Source organism: Anabrus simplex, chromosome 4 (assembly GCF_040414725.1).
Source record: "Anabrus simplex isolate iqAnaSimp1 chromosome 4, ASM4041472v1, whole genome shotgun sequence".
Taxonomy (NCBI): domain Eukaryota; kingdom Metazoa; phylum Arthropoda; class Insecta; order Orthoptera; family Tettigoniidae; genus Anabrus; species Anabrus simplex.
The window spans coordinates 205,315,980-205,339,259 of record NC_090268.1 but is presented as its reverse complement, the minus strand read 5'-3'; positions in this window follow the sequence as shown (position 1 = coordinate 205,339,259).

The window sequence follows — 23,280 nt, the reverse complement described above, 5'->3', positions numbered from 1 at the left end:
TCTAGTATAGGTTAATACGGAATACCCTGGATGAAAATTCTATGATAAACTGTAACTGCAATCTGACAATGAAGCTACCGTGTCCATTTTGAGCAATCTCACTTATTTCCAGAGTAGATATTGAATGTATATACTGCACCGAGAAATGATTGTGGGGTTTGAGCATGGGAAGGATCTGAGGTAGTGTCCGGTGTTTTTGGAGCAGGTACAAAGACGGATAGTATCGCAGGGCGAATAATAGATGGCATTTCTTTTTTTTTTCTATAAAATTTATTAAGAATAGCCACAGATATATCACCCTGGACTTGCAACTCAAATTGGTAGTTAATATTTGCTAAAATGAAAAAGAAAAGATTTATGTTATGATTTTCTTGACGTCTATTCGCTTGAGAATTTCAAAAATAATTATAGGCTATTCATGATCTATAAAAGAACAATAGTCTTCCTGATTTTAAATGCAAACACACACAAATATTGCTTCCACGAACCTACTACGATGGCGTAGCAGGGGGAGAGGTGATACTCCCACGTGGCGCGTCCCAGGTGGCGGATAGGGGGGTCCTAACCGGCTTGCCGGCGGACTTGAGGGAAATAAAATACCTCTCGCGGACCAAACACACTACCCCCTGCGGGTGGGGGACACACATGCAGAATACACCCGCGGTATCCCCTGCCTGTCGTAAGAGGCGACAAAAAGGGGCGACCTTGGCGCGGACATGGATTGCGGTTGGTATAATGTGATGGACCTCCTGTGGATGGGAGAGGCTGAATACATCCATAGGTAATCCCTGCCTGTCGTAGAAGGCGACTTAAAGGGTCATGTGGCCATGGTCCCCTCTTTATTTTTTATTATTTTTCTGAGGGTCAGATGTAGACCATTCAAAATTTGATGTGCGTGCTGCCCGGCGATGGAGCTCCTATGTGTGCGACTACGCTCGAAAGCCCGTGCCAGCAACCACCCAGGACGCGACGGGTGGGAGTATCATGTACCCGGGCAGTGGTATCCGCCTGACAACGCAGGTCCCCGCACAGCCGAATGCCAGAAGGACATATTATTATTAATTATTTTTATTTATTTTTTCTATTGTTAGTGCTCTGTACACGCTATGGGGTACATGCTATTGCGGGTGACCGGAGGAAGGGAGTCCTAGTGCTCATTGCCTCAGTCATCCCGTATTAGGCATCGTTCAACATCGGACCCCGGGCAATACCTGCTACGACCAGGTGGGTATTGCCTTGGCTGCTTGGTTCGGCTACAGAGACCCCTGATCGGAGTGGGTGGCATTCGGGGAGGATGCTATCGGGCATGGCTTCCAAACGAAGTCGGCTCTCACAAGGTGGTCGCCCACCTAAGTCTTTAACTTTTGCTTCCCTGAGAGGTTCAACTCCCTGGGAACATGCGCAGCGTGAAGGAATGGGATCCAGCTTCCCTAGGTTTCTGGTCGCTACCAGAACCGATGGGCAGGATTTTAAGCTGGTGAAGTCGATCCTGTTTAGTAGACACATCGAAGGCGTCTATGGCGAACTGGAGGAACTTAAGAAAATGCGCAACGGTAGTTTGCTTCTAAAGACTCGTACAGCACTGCAAGCTGATCAGTTGCTTAAGTGCGAGCACTTTGGCGAAATCCCCGTCAAAGTGGAGGAGCATAAGTCCTTGAACCTGGTTCGCGGAGTCATCTTTCACCGCGACCTTATTTTGAACACTGACGACGAGTTGATGGAAGACATGAAGAACCGTGGCGTGACACACGTCCGGCGCATTACGCGCAAGGTCAACGGTGAAGACGTTGCCACTGGTGCCTTTATTGTCTCTTTCAAGTTGTCAGTGTTACCAGAGAAAGTCAAGGTAACCACTTATCGTTGCGATGTGAGGCCGTACATCCCGCCTCCTATGCGATGCTATCAATGCCAGCGATTCGGACATATGGTATCTCGCTGTTCGAATCAGGCTGTATGTGGTACATGTGGACGAGTAGCTCACGGCGCGGAGGAGTGCACAACTCCATACAAGTGCACTAACTGCTCCGGTTTTCATTCTCCTCGGGATCGGAATTGTCCGACATACCTGAGTGAGAAGAAGATCCAGGAGATCAAGACCCTGGATGGTCTTTCCTACCAGGAAGCGCGCCGTAAGTTTCATTCTATGAATACACCTGCCCGTACACTCGACTATAGCTTGATAGCTCAGAGTCTTCCAGGTTCGTCATTTACGATCAAGACACCTGTCCAGACCGCTGCGCCCAAGGCGACTGTTGCTGCTCCCAGCAACGTCGCAAATAGTCAAAGCTCGAAGGGGGGGACCACCCCACCTTCGACCAACCAGAAGTCTGTGCCGGCTGGGAACTCCCAGCCGGCACAGCAAGGGGGGAAGACTAAGTCTCCCCCCCCTAGGAGGTCGACGAAAGTCGTGCCCCAGCCGGCGGAGGCGGCTTCGTTGACCAGGGCTGGGAAACCATCTCCCAGCCCGTCTAAACCTGAAAAAAAGAAGGGGAAGAAGAGCGCCCGTTCTGAGCGCTCTCGGCCTTCCCCTGCGAAGGAGAAGTCATGCCCCCCATCTGGAGGGTATGAGTCTGCGCCAGGAGGCACTCCTGCTCCTAAACCTGCGCGCTCTAATCGTAGGGGACCCCCTCGCGCCCGAAATTTGTCGAAGTTCTGGGCGGCACCCCTGCCATCTTTTGATGACGGGATGGATGTCGCTCTGTCCTCTACATCTACGGATGTAGAATTAGATAGTGTTTAGGCTAACGAGCATTTTTCTCTCATAACCTAACACTCCTTTTACAGTCCACACTATGACACTGTTACAGTGGAATTGTAATGGTTATGACAGGCATCTTGCTGAGTTACGTCAGCTTATTAGTGAGTACGCAGCGAGTATAGTCTGTATTCAGGAGACCAATTTCAGACCTGGTCATCATACGGTCTTGAGGAATTTCAAACTATACTCGACAGAACGATACTATGCTCACCGGGCTTCCGGAGGCGTTGGCATTTTTGTACGTTCTGATAGCTACAGCGAAGAGGTTCCATTACGAACCCCTCTAGAGGCTGTAGCTGTTCGCGTCTCGCTGCCTGTCATAGCAACAGTGTGTAATGTTTATCTTCCACCCGGCCAGCATCTGAACATCAATGATGTCGCTGATCTTATAGATCAGCTTCCACCACCCTTCCTCTTATTGGGCGATTTTAACGCCCATCACCCCATATGGGGCTCTGAGACGCCTTGTCCCCGAGGAAGAGAGTTGGAAACACTTATAACAGATCTGGATTTATGTATTTTGAACACAGGGGAACCAACTCACTTTAGTGTACGTTACGGCACATACTCTCGCATAGACGTAAGTCTATGCAGCCGAACGTTGGTTCCACTGTTTCGGTGGAATGCACACGATGATCTCTGTGACAGTGACCATTTTCCCATTATTCTTACTTTGTTGAAACATAAACCCGTCGAGGCTCCCCCTCGATGGATTCTTAAACATGCTGATTGGCCAAAGTACACATCACTAGCTGTCTTTCACGATGATGTCAGGCGGACCGTCGGCGAGGAAATAACTTACGTCACCCAAGTTATTCTTGCTGCTGCTGAGGAGTCCATTCCGTTTTTCTCGGGGGCTCCTCGCCGAAAACTCGTTCCTTGGTGGAACGATGAAATAGCAGCAGCCATCAAAGAACGCCGTCGCGCTCATAAACGTTACCGTCGACAGCCTACTGTGGCCAACTTGGTAACATTTAAGAAACTCCGCGCTAAGGCGCGAGTTCTTATTCGACAAAGTAAGAAGGCTTCATGGGAGAGATATGTGTCGTCCATGACGTCGCATACTCCATCATCTCAAGTGTGGACGAAACTTCGACGACTTTCGGGTATTCAAGGATCATCTGCTGTACCGGGAATTTCCATTGCAGGCAGTGTCGCCACTGATCCCCTCGCGATTGCTAATCATCTCGCTAGTCATTTCGCGGATGTCTCTGGCTCCGGGAATTACAATCCTGATTTCCTCCCTCTGAAGCGGGAGGCTGAACGTCATCACCTTAGTTTTGCCACCCAAGCTTCAGAGGACTACAACGTGCCCTTCACGGAGTGGGAACTCCGCAGCGCATTAGCGCTTTGCAAGGACACGTCTCCTGGACCGGACAACATCCATAACCAGATGTTGAAACACCTTAGTGATGATAGTTTACTATATCTCCTTCGTGTGTTCAACCGAATCTGGACAGAGGGTGATTTTCCGTCTCAGTGGCGAGAGGGCATAGTCATCCCTGTCCTCAAGCCTGACAAAGATCCTAAGTATGCAGGAAGTTACAGACCGATTTGTCTTTCAAATTGCCTGTGTAAGCTCTTTGAGAGGATGGTAAATCGCAGACTCGTGTGGTGTCTGGAGAAACAAGGACTCTTGTCCGAGTACCAATGTGGATTTCGAGCCGCTCGATCCACCACAGACCACTTGGTACGCCTGGAGAGCTCTATCCAGGATGCGTTTCTCCGAAAACAGCACTTGGTAGCTGTCTTCTTTGACTTGGAGAAGGCCTACGACACCACCTGGCGATATGGCATCCTTTCAGTCCTGCATCAATGGAGATTCCGAGGTAACTTGCCGGTATTTATTGCGAATTTTTTGTCCCTCCGTCTATTCCGTGTCCGAGTAGGGAGGACATATTCGCAATACCACGTTCAAGAAAATGGAGTACCACAGGGATCGGTTCTTAGTGTCACTCTGTTCGCGATTGCCATAAACGGTATTGTCGCGGCTGCTGGTCCAGCCGTCATACCGTCCCTATATGTGGATGATTTTGCTCTGCACTATAGCTCGTGCAGTATGGCAGTCGCAGAGCGACAGTTACAGCAAGCTATTAGGAGGGTGGAGAAGTGGACCTTAGAACATGGCTTTCGGTTTTCTGCCGCAAAGACCTCCGTTGTCCACTTTTGTCGTCAACGTACACTTCACCCTCATCCTGAGCTTTATCTAGGTAATGTCGTTCTTCCAGTTGTTCACACCTACCGATTTCTTGGGCTCCTTTTTGACAGTAAATTATCGTGGGAGCCACACGTGCGGCAGTTAAAAGTGCAATGCACTAGGAAGCTTAATATCCTTAAGTTTCTTAGCAGCACTTCTTGGGGGGCTGACCGCGCGGTGCTCCTGCGATTCTATCGGGCACACATTTTATCCCGGTTAGACTACGGCAGTGCAGCATATGGCTCCGCAAGACCAAGCGTTCTTGCGAAGCTGAACAGTGTCCACCACAGCGGGGTTAGGTTGGCGACGGGAGTTTTTCGTACAAGCCCCATCGCTAGCCTGCTCGCTGAGTCTGGTGTGCCGCCTTTACACCTGAGGCGCCAGCAACTTCTACTTACATATGCTGCAAATTTGCGACAGATGCCACTTCATCCCAGCTATCCTTGCGTGTTCAACAATGGCAACCGTTTGCTGTACGCTGCTCGTCCTCGAGCGACGCGGCCGGTTGGGATACGCTTGGATAACATTTCCGAATTGTTTGACGTACCTTCGGTTCCTTGCCTTGTCAGACAACCAAGTGGGGTACCTCCGTGGGTCGTACGACGACCTGAAGTAATCCTGGATCTGCACACTGGTCCAAAGGAAAACACGGACCCTTCGATTTATCGGAGGCTCTTCCTGTCCGTTGTTGGCCGCTATCCAGGTTCAGTCGTCGTCTACACGGATGGTTCAAGGTCAGATACGAAGGTGGGCTGTGCGTTCGTTGTTAACAATGATAGGTTCCTTTTTGCTCTTCCGGCAACCTGTAGTGTGTACACAGCAGAGCTCTATGCTATCTATGAGGCTCTGCGGTACGCACTGTACAATGAGCGCCGACACTTTCTTCTGTGTACCGACTCCTTGAGTTCGCTCCAGTCTATAGATACCTGTTTCCCTCGGCACCCTCTGGTGCAGCTAATCCAGGACCTGCTGGCCGGGTGTTGGGATGCTGGCACCAGAATCACATTTCTGTGGCTCCCAAGCCACATGGGCATAGAGGGAAACGAGTTAGTAGATCAGGCTGCCAAGGAGGCAGTTACACTGCCCACGTTGCCTTTCCAGGTTCCAGTAAGTGATATTCGCTCCCAGCTGAGACATCTTGTTATGTCCCATTGGGAGATGGAGTGGCAGGCCATTCCACTTCCCAATAAGCTGAGAGCGATAAAAGGAACAACGAAGGTATGGAGGACTTCCCTTCGGGCTTCGCGGAGGGAAGCCGTGGTATTATGTCGTCTTCGGATCGGCCACGGTATCTTGACTCACTCGCATCTTTTGAAAGGAGAACCCCCTCCGGTGTGTACCTGCGGCGACCACCTTACCGTGGTGCACATCCTTACGGAGTGTGTGGACCTGGTCGATCTGCGCCGTAGTCTTAACCTTCCGAGTACTATCTCCCTTATCTTGCGTGATGACGAGCAGTCAGCAGACCTCGTCATCCGCTTTATGAGGGATAGTGGACTGTTTTCTCGTGTGTAATGCTGTCCTTTGTCCTAGTGTGTTTTGTGTCACTTTCGCTTTTATCCTATTGACTTAATTTTAGTTTGTTTTGCTTATTTTAATGTGTTATTTTAACGTCTCTCGTAAATTATGTACTACCAGGCAATGCCTTATTCTTTTGTTTTCCTGTAATTTCTCTTGTTTTATTAGAAAATAAGGCATTGCGTATTAGATCCACTGATTGTTTTAATCTCACACTCATTTTTCTCCATCATTTTTAAACTCTAGTCAGTGGATATGTTTTTAAAATTTTAACATCATCTCTCATGTCGTTTATCACATTCCATTAGGGGCCGATGACCTTCGATGTTAGGCCCCTTTAAACAACAAGCATCATCATCACAAATATTGCTTAGTACCTTGGAAATTGTCAGTTCATCATTTAAGGTGCTGACCTACAGTCTTTCTAAATTTTGAAACACAAAATAAACACACACTTGTCATGGAAAGTTTGATAAATTAAATATTTGAACTCTTGCAGTATGTCTTTCAGTTTGTTTAAACTGAAAAAATGAAACGAATAAAGCACTTCAGTTAATGACTTAGAAAGGAATTTACAGCAAAATATGAACTTTTAACTGACGATGAAATTATGAATTAACATCCATACGGAGCACTTGTAAGAACACTGTACTGAACAAAGTGCTTAGTAAAAAGTCAGTCAGTTCTGATTACTCACTCAGATAGCTGCCTCTGTGGATCCGTGGTAGAGTGTCGGCCTCCGGATCCCAAGATAGCGGGTTCGAACCCGGCAGAGGTAGTCGGATTTTTGAAGGGCGGAAAAAAGTCCACTCGACACTCCATGTCGTACGATGTCGGCATGTAAAAGATCTCTGGTGATACATTTGGTATTTACCCGACAAAATTAATTCAATCTCAGCCATAGACGCCCAAGAGAGATCCGGTTTACTCTAGGTCCGCTAGATGGCAGACAGAGTAAACCGGAACGTCGAAATTGACGAGCAGACAGCCAGATGGCGTCAAATCGAAATGTCTGCAAAACGGCAGCTGAGGCCATTCGATTATAAAATTATAATACTCACTCAGATTACTAGAAGATCTGCTTACTAATGTTGGATTTGAGCTGTACGGTGTCTGGAACATTCCGCGGAGTGCTAACGAAGACTCGAACTCAGCACCGGCGATGTCCATTGAAGATACCACGTCAATCTCCCTCGTCGACGTCCCTCGATGGGTACCATAACTAAAGAAACTATGTAAATCCCTCGTTGGAAGCGACGTTTAATGTAGCAGGATCTCGTAGCACTTTTGCCAAGATTTCCGTTGTTCTTGGAAGTAATGTCGGAACACGGAAAGTTCAATTGGCACTATTGAAAATATTACGGATGTTAATATCACACACCGTCGTAATGCACAGTTCTATTTTTACACTGATTTTACGGCGTTAAATTAACATTCACAGTCCATGCTGCAGAAAACACAGTTTTTATATACACAGTTCATAAGCACTTGAAAACGTGATCTATCACAGTCTCTGAACAAATATTATTAACAGATTAAGGCGGTTTTATGGTTGTATTCACACTACACTAGTCCGTACTATTTAATATTATTAAAAATGTCCTTAATGTTCACTGGATTTCTCACCGTAGTGAGCGAAAAATCGAGAAAGTGCACAATGAAAATAGTTAATCTTTGCCCTGTCCTGGGACGAATATCGAGTAAGTATAGTCTCGCACAGTTCACTGTAAGGGAAATATGTCTTAGAAGTGGTTTTAAATTACGATTTCAGTTTACCACACGCACTGATTTATGATATTAGCACAGTTTAGAATTATGTGGAACTAGTACAGTTCATGGTGTCGTATTTTAGTCAGTGAAATATTAGACACTTCAATTATTACTTCCTATTATAGCTTCACATTTATAATAAATTTGAAAGTATTATATCACGCTAATTCATCTTGAAAAACGTCTAGAATCTTACAGTCGTCGCGGCGCGGCGGAAACTTCACGTACGGTACGACGTCCTTTTACTATTACAACAGCGTTTGAGTACGGCCACTATTATGTCCTCGCGAATCGCGACGGAGCATACTTTCTACACACACTGTGCGCACATGACTCTGTACACGGGACTGCACACTGGCTATGGCCTTGGCCCAGTGGCCTATATATACACGTCAGGCGGGCAGGGCTTGGAATCAGGTGATAAGGGGCGAGTATTTCTCCCAAAGTTTAAATTGTCATATCTCGGAAAACACTGGATGGATTGATTTCAAATGTTCAGGGTTTTGTTTCCAGAATATTAGCTATAATTCAGCGTTGGTCTCGTGTTAGCCGGCCCAGGCATTAAAAAGTTCATGAAAATAGCCGAGAAACTTCTGTAGGGGAAGTAAGCTGCATGCGGCGGTGACGTCACTTGACCTTGCTTGACTTGCGTTCTCGCTCGTCTCGTGCAGTAGGTACGAGAACATTCTCCCACACAGCTGTTCACGTATCGGAACTGAATTGTATGCTAGAAAATAAAATTTGTAATTTGTAAGTGCCGGGGCCTATGCCTTCCTGGTACAATATATTGATAAAAATATTAATTTAGAAAATATTATATGGTATGTAGCCAGTGGATGCTACACATGATTGAAACTGATCTTATTATGTATACGCCTAATTTATGAAGACAGATCAAAGCAATCGTTCTTAATATCAAAACACCACGAACCTGCTACGCAGGCGTGGCCTTGCTTGCCGGCGGACTTGAAGGAAATAAAATACCTCTCGCGGGCCAAACACACTACCCCCTGTGGGTGGGGGACGCAGATGAAGAATACACCCACGGTATCCCCTGCCTGTCTTGAGAGGCGACTAAAAGGGGCGACCAAGGGATGATTAAATTGGAACCATGAAACTGCTTTTGATTCGTGCCATCACGCGGAGAACACCGTGGGTTGCCTGTACTTGCGAGTTGTACCACTATACTCGGTACGAAATGGGTGTGTGATTAGTAGCAGCAGAGAGTTGGTTCCCCTGTGGGTTTTCCAGTACCCGTGTGTCGTACCCATGTGAGCAACACCGCGGGTCTGGGCGTAGCCTGTGAGTTGTACCACTATATGAGCGACACCGTGGGTCTGCGTTGCCTTTGATTAGTAACAACTATGTGAGGAACACCACGGGGCCCGTGGGACCGGCATCCGTGCCTAGTACACCTAGGTGAGGAAACTCATTGGTTTGCGTTGGCTATGAATGGCGCCATTGTGTGCGAAACACCATAGGTCTGCGTTACCTGTACGAAGTACATTACTTGTGAGTAGTACCATGTTGTGTGGAACACCGTGAGTTTCGCTACTTTTGATTAGTACCGCAACATGACAAGTACCATGGTTCTACTTTACTCGCGACATGTACCATTCTGTGGGGTCTTAGACATGGATTTTGCACCCCTTTAGACATCAAGCATCATTGTGCTTTATGAGTGGTCCCTTGGTCAGTAATCAATAATGTATGATCTTTGTTTGAGTCTGATCCACTGTATTTTGGTTGGTTGTTTCCTTTTTTTGTTGGGTTCATGTCCATCCATTCATTCTTCATGAAGACATTATTATTTTTTGGTCAGTGGATGAATTTGACATTTTTGTTCTTTCATTTCGTACCGTTAGGGGCCGATGACCTCGATGTTAGGCCCCTTTAAACAACAAGCATCATCATCAATATCAAAACATTTTGTTCACAACGTTATGTCGTCTTATCATTTCAATTTTATTATAAAAATATTTTGTTTTTAATTTTTTAATTTCTTAATAACTTAATACCTCAACATCAGGAAGCTAGTTCTTGAATATGTGAGAGACAATTTTGTGTTATGAAAGATTAATTTCGCTTAACAAGTTCCAATCTACGAAGACATATGATGTGAATTATGTAATTTTAAGGCGATACGTCGAGGATAAACTGAGTAATCTATTTTTCTTTTCAATGAATATTGTGACGGTTACTGTGACAAGATATTATTGAACAAATGCTTAAAAAATGTAAAACTATTTTCATTTCAACAACAATTTTGAACCTCAAGAAAATATTTAATTTGGCCATCATATTTAACTTTTTGAATAAATGATAGTGTGCCCTTTTCAAGGCAACAACTGCGGTGGATTTCTTCCTTCTTCTGTGCGCCGGCTGCTCCTGTAATAGATGACATTTAAATGATACTCACCGCTGCATGTAGACTCTTCTTCCTCAGTCGCGGACCGTCCGATATCCCCGAAGATAGGCCACCCGTCGATCAGGGAGTGAGGAAATGAAAAGATGGGGTAAACTAACTATAAATGACGGTACCCAAAGACTGAATTAAAATTTAAATAACAAACTGATTTATTGAATAAAGTGCAAAGTGCCAAAAATGAAAATAAACTAAACTGGTGAAAAGTGTAAACAAAGTGAAATAAATGAGACTAAGAAATTTAAAGATTAAGGATCTGCCTTACAATAACTCAATTATCTGCCTAAAAACTGACTGAAGGTCAATCAAATTAATTAAAACACTCCAGACTATGTTGACACTGTCTTCAAGACGATGACGTGAATAAATTCAAGACTCTGGTCAGAAGTATCACCTCACTTGAAATACAGAAGTGTATTACGTAGAAAAATGTCACTCAAAATAAAATTAATGTAGTCGAATAATTAATTAATTAATTAGTTACGTCATCAAATCAACACTGACTCAGAGGTATATCAAGTCTTTAAAACAAGTGGCTCATTTGGGAAACACCCAACTTTAAAATAATCGTGGATTGCACTAACCATGTAACAAATAAGGAATAACACAAAGAAACAGCCATGGACATCGTACTTCATTTACAGCGTAACCACTATCACATTCAAACTACTCGTGGTTGAAAAGGAAATTATTGACACATGAACCTGAGTGTAACAACCACTCATCTAATTATTTAAACTTCACTTGCATGACTGTGATAGCCTGGACTTCTTAAAAATAATCCAAATGATTAGGCCAAGTGCCTCATGTTTACATTTCAAATGAAAGCGATCCTTGTACATTAAAATTTTTACTGAATTTGCCGCTGACTGCATTTCATTATGAACTCATATTTGTGGTACCACCACTAGATGGAGGCAGATGCCATCTTATTTACCTCATTCATTGCGTCAGTTATTATACAACTGGTTTATTAAAGATCGCTTCATTTCCTAATTAAAATGTAGTGGATTTTTTAAAGGTCTGGTAATTACTGAATGCCTGGTATGAGCATACCACTACTATGGTTTTTGACTGTGACCTAATCGATGATCTCTAATCCTAACACATGAAATCTTATTTACATAATTAAATCTGTTAATGGAGAAACACTGCTCCAACAAAAGAAAAATACAGAAATCAAACTAGCCTATCTACACCTATCTATTTACATCAAATTAAATATAAATAATTCACGTATGATCCCACAAATAAACGGTAATAAAAGGTACACTCAGAAAGAATAACAAATAAACAAAACTAGATCCCAACATCGCTGCCTACTGTAAATTAATAAGGATGAAATGCGCAAAATGTCGGAGTCGACAAAAATTTTTTTACCCCGCTGCGAGTAGCAAAAAATTGTGAATTTGACGGCAATCTCTAACCTCAGACGACAAATGTCTGGCCATAATACTATTTAACCTTTATGGGCAATAATTACTGTTATTCCATGTCATCCATGACACTACATGACTATCAAAATACACATTGACTCGTCGCTCTGCTCACATGTACTACGGCTAGCATATTTTCCGAGCATCTACTTTCCCTGGAATTATTTGAAACAAAATACAGGCTTCTGCCTACAATCATAACCCATGTCGTAACATATTTAACACTCTTGGTTAAATTATTCATCTCTCAATTCTATTTACTCATCATTAATCTCGACGTAGTACCTCATAATACAGCCTCGCTCGTATCCGGCGGGCGAAATATCTGTCGTGCACATCACTATTTCTTACGACAGTTCATGACATGGTCCAAATATCACCTTTCCATTATCAACGTAGATCATCAGGGATATTACTCATTTAGCTCGATCTCTAGATCATTCTCTGCTTCACATATCACAAAATATCAGAGCTGACTCATCAATGGCTTCCTGGCACTCACTGTTTCTAAATGACGAGATTGCCCCTCAAAACACAGCTATTGAAAGATGTGTAACCGCAACTACACAGAAATAAGTACTCGCGTCCACCAAAAATCGTCGCAAAATACACGGTATAAGAACTACCAGAAACGGTCATCTGAAGGATGATTCCACAACATAACAAGCTGAATGCGCAAAATAGCAAAATACGCATTAAAATCAACAAGGCGGCGTCTACAAGATCACAACTCGAACAGAAATATCACTCAAAACCAACGATAAAATAACATGATGATTATTATTATTATAAATCGGCATTACACTCATTGAGATCAGATAATATAGCATCCTAAACTGTCAAAGTGACATAGTACAGAATAATCCATAACAATACGCAAACACATCTACATAAAGGAAGTGCGCAAATAACCCTAGCTGAAAGTGCAACATATTATTATTATTATTATTATTATTATTATTATTATTATTATTATTATGTGAATTATTTACAATCCTATCTAACAGTCTAAGCTACATTTGATCATCGATTAGGCACGGTCCTACATATTTATTTACATTATTTTATTGATGCTCATACCTGGGTAATGGAGGCATGTTGGCTCACCCTCCGGGCTCCGTCATGGTGAATTAGAACTCCATCTTGAAGCTGATGTGGTATTCCAAATTTTCACACACACAAACCTGATACATTTTTATCATGGCGTTACACACGCTTACATTATCATAAACACTCGCATTTTCTCGCACTCCAGTGAAGATTAGACGATAGCACTGCATAGACTCCTGTCGTGAAGACGGAAGTTCCTCTCCGCTACCTGCCTGAAAATCACCTGCTGGTCTACACACCCTCTCTCAGTTTTTGTTTACCTAGTGGCTGGCCGGTTATTCACCTCTTCGGAACATAACAGTTTGCTCAAGGTCTCTACCACTGCGGCCTTCATTAAAGAAAAGTCATTCTCCTCCCTGTCTGCCTTAACTATTTTCTCCCCGAATACATCTCGCTTGCCAAAAACAGTTTGTTGTAAGTGGTAAAAGCAAGCTAAAGTACAGTTTCCAATGATGTGGAGAAATTTATGCTGATCGTCCTCCCAAAATGAAGAATAAAATAGCTTTCCAACAAATATCAAACTACACGTGGATTAGAGAGGTTTTATGCAGCTAGGCTGAAAACATGGACTTGTCCCTCTCGATTCGTAATGTGAGTTCATTTAAGCCAAGTGTTGAAAGTGTAGCTATTGCCTGTTATCTCTGCATAAATTCAACATAAAGTAAAGTTTGTTAAAGTGTTCATTTCTGAAATGTTACTCTCCCAAGTAAAATGCATGGCTCACTCGGATGCCAACAAGTGTCTCTGATCGCTTTCTTACCAGCCAAAAGTAAAGCTCAAAGCTGACTAACTGAATTAGCTGACACACTCTAAACACACTGAAGATTCAACTAACCCACGAACACAGGATACACAGTGAAACACACAGTCACTGTCTCACAGACTGAAGAATCACCATTCTGCACGCTGGTTTTGTAATGAGTTCTCCCCCCACCTTGAAAATAGTTCTGTGGAAGGGATGTGGCGTAGTGATCTAGCCCTTGGGAGCGCTTTATCGTACATCCGTAGGTTAAAGTTTCAAAACTTATGTACACAAACTTCCTAATTTCGGTCTGACTTACTTGTTATATTGCGCCGTGGGAAACGATCACAGGATAATCCACACGACGGCGCGCGTCACCGGCGTTATTTTCTTCCAGCGAATGGCTCCTTCCCGCCATGACAGTTCATTTCCTGGGCGATACTACTCTTCCGTGTGAAGTTAAAATTTTATTAATTAGCCAATAATTAACCACACCTTCGCACTGATAAATTTTCAAATATTATTAAGAAGTCAGGACACCGTTTTTCACCACTACACCGGGCTTCAGATAGCGAAATACTAACTGTAGATTCCCGCTATGACAGCTGATTCAAATTTAGAATTTTGTGATTGGCTGAGACTTTCGCGCTCTTCGCAGCATGGATGCTTCCATTTTCTCCCGAGGGTTGGTGGGTGCTATCGTTGTCTCTTTGTCCTGCTAAGTAGGTCAGGCCTCAACGCGTGATTTTCGCGTGAGAACCAAGTAGAAAGTCGCCACTCCTAGGCGGTACCATAAAATTTATTGGATGCAGCACTCAGAGCGGTTTACAAGTTGCTCGTGCCCTAAGAAAAGCTTCGAGGATTTTCTTTGCCGACTGACTGGCGCCAGAAAGTTCGTTTGTGAGTGCTAGCTCTCACAGCCTACTGTAGTATTCGATATGCGAAATCTTCAACTTTTAATTTGTAAATTAATTACGTAAATTCGCTTATGGGTGCAATAGTTAGATTTAACTTATTATTATTTATAGATTTTAGTATAGTACATAAATTAATATTATGGCAATGCGAATATATTTCTGCTAAAACTGCAATTGACTTATGATAGTAACGTCCGTCGAATTTATCTGGCTTGAATGGAAGCATTACGTTGGGTAATCCGCTGTGAATTCATTAAAAATGGTATTCATTTAAAATTTAAAAAATACATATGATTTGCTACAAACCCTGAGATGCTCACCGACCCTAACCGTTGATTTTTCTTGAATGCTAGGAGACTTGGAGTCGGAATGGCGCAATAGATATTGAATGTGTTGGTGATTATTAGTAATATAGTAGATAGTAACTTATATGTAGCCAATGAATGCTACACAGGGATGAAACTAATCTTATTCTGTATGCGTCTAATTTAAAGAAAACGTCTAAAAGCATTCGTTATTAACATCAAGAAGTGAGTTCATGACAAAATGAGAGACATTTCTGTTAAGAAGATTAATTAATTAATTCAAATGATTCCAATCCATGCAGATTTGTAAAAATGTGATCCATTTTATTTTACCATGGGTTCTTACAGCTAAGTTGAGTTACCTACCCTTTCAACGAATATTACGACAATTCCTACGATGAAAACAAAATGTTGAACAAGTAATTTTGAAGATAATATTTCAATTCCAACATAAATTTCAAACTTTAAGCAAACCTTACATTTTAATTTATCCATCATATTTATTTTCCTGAATAAATGATAGTTACTAAGATACCATTTATCATCATTTATAGATTATCGGTATAGTATGTAAGTTATGATTATGGCAGCATTGATATATAACATCGTCACCGTAATTGACAAGCGATAGAGACGTCTGCCAGATATATCTTGAACGAACGAAAACGTTGCGTTGAGCATTTCTCGCTGGATTCACGTTAAAAAATACATATTATTCGTTGCAAACCCTGAGATGCCTACTGACCCTAACCGTAGATTTTCCTTTGACGTCAAGAGACTTAGACTCGGGAATTGGCGCAATACTTAACCCTCTTAGTGCTACACCTATTTACAGTGTGTATGCTAAGAATGCCACTCGCTTTACGACCAAATTGCAAGGCTGAACAAGATGAACTATAATTCTCCTAATTCTAAATCCTGATAATTGATTATTGTCCCAAATTGCTCAGAAAATTTGACTGTATTGATATTGATAGCAAATAATACCAACTAAGGTCACATTTGGGGAAGAAAATGCTTTTACTGGGAAATTAGCATGGAACAGATTATATTTTTCAAGTTCAGACCTACAAAAGTTACCTGAAATACGTAGGTACTCACCTAAGAAAGACGTGTCAGGATGTCTTATGATGTGTACTTGCTCGTAGTCAGATGTAAAAGAAACCCAAGATATTCTGCCTATTATTTATTGAAATAATTTTAACACTATCTACAAGAAAATCATGTATGTATTTACACTTTTCCAGTCACTACCGCTTTTAACACTTGTGGACCCCCAAGCATAATGGGTGAATCCCCCGTTTGCACATTACGCACTGTAAATGGGATGTCTTAACTGGTCCACCATGTTTCTTGCTCCTCATGGCACATCGTTTTAGGTTACGTTCCGGAAGTTTTCCCAGTAGCGCTCCGGGAGGACTTGTATCTGTCGGATGTTCTGCCGGAGATAAGAGGTTCTTTTCTTACATTCACTCGTTTTCGAGTTCAAGAATAATGGCAGATGTAAATTTTAACTTCATCATTTTCTTGGTAGAGGAGTTTTCCTTATACATAATATTTGCATTCAGCACTATTCTCGCGAAAATTGAAGACAAACTTCTTCCAAAACTTGAGTGTCCGGCGCTCATCTAGGTTAAGCGTATAGCAAAACCCTTAACACCCCCCACAAATTCTTTGTACTGGTGTATAATCGTTGATTTCGTTACGTCCTTAGCAGATCTGTTCTTTCTTGGTTTGGTGGTAATTTTGCTTTCGGCAATGGAATGCGTAGACAAGAGCAAAACTGGATGTTTTTTAAGATGTTTTCTCCCGGTAGCCAGCTAGCAGGACCTCGTCCTTTCTAAAGTACCTAGACTCACCAATAGCAAATTTACCTTTCAGTTCTGAAGGGATATCCTTCCTGTTTCTCTGGAGAGTACCTGTGAAATATGTGCCCTTAGAAAACAAATGCTAGGCCAGACTAATCGTAGTAAAGAAAATGTCCGGTACCACACGATAGCCCTTCATTAGGTAGTTGCCTATCACCAGTAATTTTGCCACAACAAGAAATGTTATTCAGTGTTTCTGTATATTTTTCCTATCAACATTGCTCTTTGCTCCGTGGTAGCAGAAAAAACCCAAACAATAATGTGATATTGAGTTGCACAGCATCCAGAATTTTATCCCCCAATTGTGATGTTTTTTGTTTGGAAGATACTGCAACAAAGAGGAATGGCATTTTGTTCCAACAAGTGACTCGTCTATGCTAAGGTGTTGGTGGGGAGTGTAATGGTGTCTGAACAAATAGTTGGTGTGATCCACAAGAGGACTGAAGCGAGCACATGGGTCATATTTCTCATGGCCTGGTGGAAACAACGAATCATTATTCATAAGGTGGAAGAATTTCAGTATTAGCTGGAATATGTTCCTTGAGAACATCTTTGAAAACTATGGGATGACTCGAGAATCAGTGTTCCAGTATGAAGATATTGTCGGTCTGCGTGTAATTCCCATCTCTTAACAATACAGTATTAAAACCTTTCATTTCCTTTAGAGAAACAGGCTGCCACTGCTTTATGCGGGAATTCGGCTTCAGGTGTTGTGCTGACCTCAAGAACTGAGTAACATATCTATTAGTTTCTGTCACCATTAGCTGCCACAGAGCCTGAGTAAAGAAGAGATAAAAATACAAAATAGGTTTCGCGGTGCAAGGCGGGACATGATTTGGACCTGGATTTTCCAATTAGACAGGTGCAGGGTGATAATCAGTATCACCATCATCGTTATCCTCATTGTCAGGACCGTCATTTGCTCCATCAATAAGTTCGGAATCCTCCAAGCTGTCAGCACTTACAAGCGCGGTTCCCGCCATAACCTCACTACTGTCACTGCCCGAGCCATTCTCAGAATCACTCCCATTAAAGGGTGAAGTCTTCAAATACTCCACTAATTCGTCATCGTTGCCTTGCTGCCATTTTCACTAGCTACTCAGCGACACTTCACAAAACATACACCATACATACCTGCCAACTTTCAAAAAGAGAAATCCGGAAGATCCTACAGCGGAAAATTTTGAACAACACGCACATGCGTCGCAAAGTCTTGAGACATAATGAAAGAGGATGGCAAGGGGGTAGATTATAAAATATACTAATACAAGGCAAATATATGTTATGGTCACCTCTGAAATTAAATACACAAAGTTACATCTTGGTGAGTGCTCATCTATTTGCACTGAACACTGGGAACACTTTCCGTGATCGTATAAAACAAGGAAATTAAGCAGAATATGCCTCCCTAAAAGACTGATAATATAGTTTCTTATAGTCTCGTTTTTATGAGTTTCGACTTGACAGCCGGAAGTCAGACGGTGGTGCCAAACTGCTACGAATACAAACAGCTGATTTACGATACAGAACACGAACAGAAATGCAAATACTGGAATATAAGTCCATAATAAGTTATTCTTTGTAGCAACATACATGATTCACATAAGATGAACAATAATACACAACACATTTTGGATAAGGCTACAAGATAAAAATATGTCATTGCTCGAACAGATAAAAAGTGAGAAAATTAAATTAAATTTCTACTCACCATGTAGAAGACCTACCGTTGCTTTTAGATTCAGTTTCCCGTAACGAAGGAAATAATCCTACAAAGCGAATATACCACTCATTTCTGAGTCGCTATCGGCATTGTCATCGTCTGTTGCGGTTTCACTCTCGCTTGTTCCTACAGAGATAATAAAGTATTCAACATAATCGTCTATGAGACTTTCTTTCTTCCAAGCTTTAATCATCTCACAACGTTGCTCTAGTCCTCCGCACTTATACGGCCTATGGCTTCGAAAATAAGTCAACTTCCGAAAATGTGAAGAGTCGGTTATTCTCAGCTATATAATTGTTCAATTGGGTCCAAATCAGTTATAAGGTGTTAAAATGGCATTGGTATAGTGGAAGGTGAACTACTGTATGCCCGTTCATTCTGGCTATTTCATCCACCACATAAACTGGGCACTGGGGCTTGTTTTGTTTCAAAAGATGCATAAGATCCACCTTCCCCATGTCATCGCGAACCGAAATACTGTGCTCTTTCTCCCACTTAATCAGCTCATTCTTTCTAGCCGCCATTGTTGGTGCTTTGTCAAGAATGACTCCCTAACATTACAAACAATTTCCCGGGCCTGGCTCTTTAGTGAGGTACCGCGTCCGAAGAGCTTTCTTCTCTTGGGAGCTTCATCCTTAGACGTAGGTGTCGACATGACAGAATATCAAATTCACACACGGGCCTAAAATTAACCTACTATATTACTATTGAACGAAATATTAAACTAAGCTACTATATAAACTAGATCACCTGTTACACACTATTCACTACAATATAACGCGCTATACTATTAAAATTACTAAACAAATCATTTATAAACTCTACACTACGAAATATAAACGAACAACAACCTAGCACAGAGACACAAAAAGACCGCAAAAAGAACTGAGCACAATACAACACACAGCTGATAGCACGTGGTTACAGTAAACAAATCGACAACACTGCTAACTGGAACTGGAGTCTAACGCGCTCTATCGGAGTGATTGGCTGCCTATGATTGGCTGTTGATTAATTCACTTACCATCCGCCAAAAGGCAGCGCTCAAACGTCAAGTCGAAACTCATAATAACTGAACTATAGTTGAATTTATTACGAACACCACTAAAAATACTAAAATGCCAATAAATTCGTCACACAATTTCACAAGTTTCAGAACTACCGCAAATGTTACTCACAGCTGCTACGAAGCACGATGCAGTTACTGAAGTAGTTATACACAAATTCACAGCCTGCTACTTTTCACGGATTTCTATTCTTCAAAATCACAGCCTGCTACTTGTTTGGGAACATCTCAGTGAATGAAGTAGCAGTTGACCCTGAACAGGTGACAAAAGTACAGTGATAATCGATAATGTCATTAACGATACATTTACTGGTCGAATATCAAACACTGCATCTCTTATTACTAGCTACTATCGAAAGCCAAACAAATCCAATATGACCGCAGAAAGCGAAACCAAGCGCGGATATTCAAAATCCGTACAATAACGTCGTTTATCCGTACAAACGTAAAACACTCAAAATCCGTATATTTTACGGAAAAACCGGAATACTTGGCAGGTATGCACCAAGTTCAACACTCATAAAACCCGAACAAGCAAACGTAGTGACAATCTGCATGCAATAATGAAAATTCTGTGCCTTTATTATCCTATAACAAACATTTTTTCCACCCATCAACAAAACAATACTCAGTATTAAGACACTTGCGAGAAGAGCGCAATCACGCTCCCAGCAATTTTAGCGGGAGTCGGGAGGAGCGCAATCACTCTGTTCTTTTTTTAACTTGAGAAGTTGCACAAGCTGGGTATGGTCGATTTCCATGCTTCTAATGCATGGTTTGATCGTTTAAAAAACGGCACAATCTTTCAGTTCAAAACATGTGGTGATAGTGCGGAAGTTAATGAACAGCTGTGTACTGGTAAAAGAATATGTTGCCTCGACTTCTTGAAGGATATGAAGCTAAGGATATTTTTAAAGCCGATGAAACAGTGTTTAACAATATTGGCTCCCGTCCAAGACATATGCTGTTTGCGGAGAAAAATGCCATGCAGACAAAAAAAAGTAAAGAAAGACTGACAGCGTTTTTGTGTGTTAACAGCAACGGGATTGAAAAATTTAAGAACAGAGGATGTAACAAGAACACCAGTACACTCCCGTGTAAATATGATTTTAACAAAATTGCGTGGATAACATCGGAGATATTTCTAAAATTTTTACGAAGCATGGATGCTAAGATGGGATTGGCAGGAAGGAAGATAGTGCCGGTGATAGATGTCCAGCTCATCCTTCAGATACATCTTTTCTCTGGAATATCAAGGTGATTGGTATTCTTTCCTCCTAACTCCACCAATCATCTGCAGGCTTTGGACCTTGACATTATTCATTCTGTGAAAGTGAAGTGCAGGAAGGTCCTGGTTCAAAGGGCTATTTCTTTCCTCGAAAGAAATTGAACATGCGTATATTTGTAGTAGCATGGCAACTATTGTCGCGGCCACCAAATTAGGCGGGTCAGAGAAATTACACTGTTGCCAAGGATATGTAGCAACTGGCGAACAAATGTCTCGCTGAACACATCATTTCGGAGCGCGAGGCAAGTTGTTCTCTCTCAAGCTCCTGATGTTACTTCATATAATGTTTCGAAACAAATTATACTGCAAGCTTCAGAAAAGACTGCTGATTTCAGTGGTATAACTATTTTGCATATAAACCACTTTAAATAATTATTAAAAATAAAATCTTGAACGAGTAAATTTAAATCCGTAGGATCATGTATTGAAAATTTCAGTAAGCGGCCAGGTTTTTATTTCTTCAGCCAATAACATTTTGTCTGCGGGAAAAATGTAAAAAAAATCGCCTGACTTATATTTTTTTCTGAAACATATTTCCGTGAGTCTTATAATTTTCCTGGAAAATAGCCCGGAAAGCGATCATGTAAATGTCGCTAGCTGAGGCAGTTCCGGGCGCGCGCACCAGCACAGACTGCAGGACGCCGTAAATACTTTCGGATTACATATGAATCTGTATAAGTTTTTTTACATTATAACTTTAAATATTTGAATACTGTATATTGTACTGAGTAATATAGAAAAAGAACTACTTTAAAGAACAGGTTTACATTAATTTACAATGAAGTAAGGATTGGTTTCTAGCTTCAAGGCAGTCTTAAGATTTCTTAGCCACTGTCATCAGTCATCTCACTCACTATCTGACGAGTCATCTTTTACACTGATGATGAATGGCTCCATTCTTTCGTCCCTTACTATTTCCTTGGCCCAATCGTCTGTTTGAAGATTTTCCGCGCGATTGAAGCACTTTTCTCAGTCTGCAGCAGTCACACGGTCTATGGCTTCAGACGTGAGTTTTTCTGCGTCCTTTATTTTGAATGTCTTGTTCCTCTCTGCCACTTCTCTCTTGACTTGAGCCCAAATCAATTCACATCCACTATCCATCTTTAACTGCACTTACGGTGCGAGCTCAACAGCTGCATGACAGGGAATGACTCGGGTAAGGTGGCCTGGAGCGGATGGACTTCAGTTTGACAGCACTGCACGATCAGCGTTGCCAATCCGCGCCCGGAGGTAAGCGACTCTCGACCATCTGTCGCTTCGCCGTTCCCATATCTGACGACAGCGCAGTTTTCCTCACCCGCCTAATTTGGTAGCCGCTGCAATAGTCACAACGGACCCTATTCAAAACTGCTTTGGCCATGCAGGTTTTTGTTCCATTTCAGAAGGTGTTAATGAAAAAGACACTACTGATGACATTGGGGAAAACTGGGAGGTTGTATCAAAGGACTCGAGTGCCACAACATTCGAAGAATTTTACTTGTCATGATGATATCCTAACCTCAGTACCACAAATGGATGTTGGAGACCTTTGTGATGATGCAAAAAGACAAAGTACTGATGAGCAAGAAGAAGATCCAGCAGAACCAACTTTTGGGACAGCAGTGGAGAGACTGGATACTGTCCGCCAGTACTTCTCCTCCTCCAACGTTGATGAAGACCTCATTAATAATCTCAACCAAATTGAGAAAACTTCTTTCTGTGAGATATCTGGACAAGAGGAAGCAAACTACTGTACTGGACTATTTCAGAAAGTGAAGGTTAAAATGCTTATTCTCATGGTTCTCATAGTATATTTTTCACAAATCTCTTTAAAATCATGTTGGGCCTCTCTTCCTTCAAGTTAAATTGCAAGTCAGTAATACCTATTTCTCTTTTCCTTGCTTCAGGTTGTACTCTCAATGGTCCACTAAGGAATTTGTTACATTTGCTATTTTATAAATATTGTATGTTATTTTTGTGTTAATCATGTTCATTTATTATTTCTTAACATTATATTAGTTACAGATATAAATGTATGATTATTTCTTGTGATAGATAGACTATTTTCTTTGTTTTGGAACCCCCTTATAAGGAAATACTTTTTAAAGAAGAAATATCAATAATATTGGAGGGCTTATGACTCTCCAAGATGAGGGTTTTCTCCATCTAAAGGCAAAC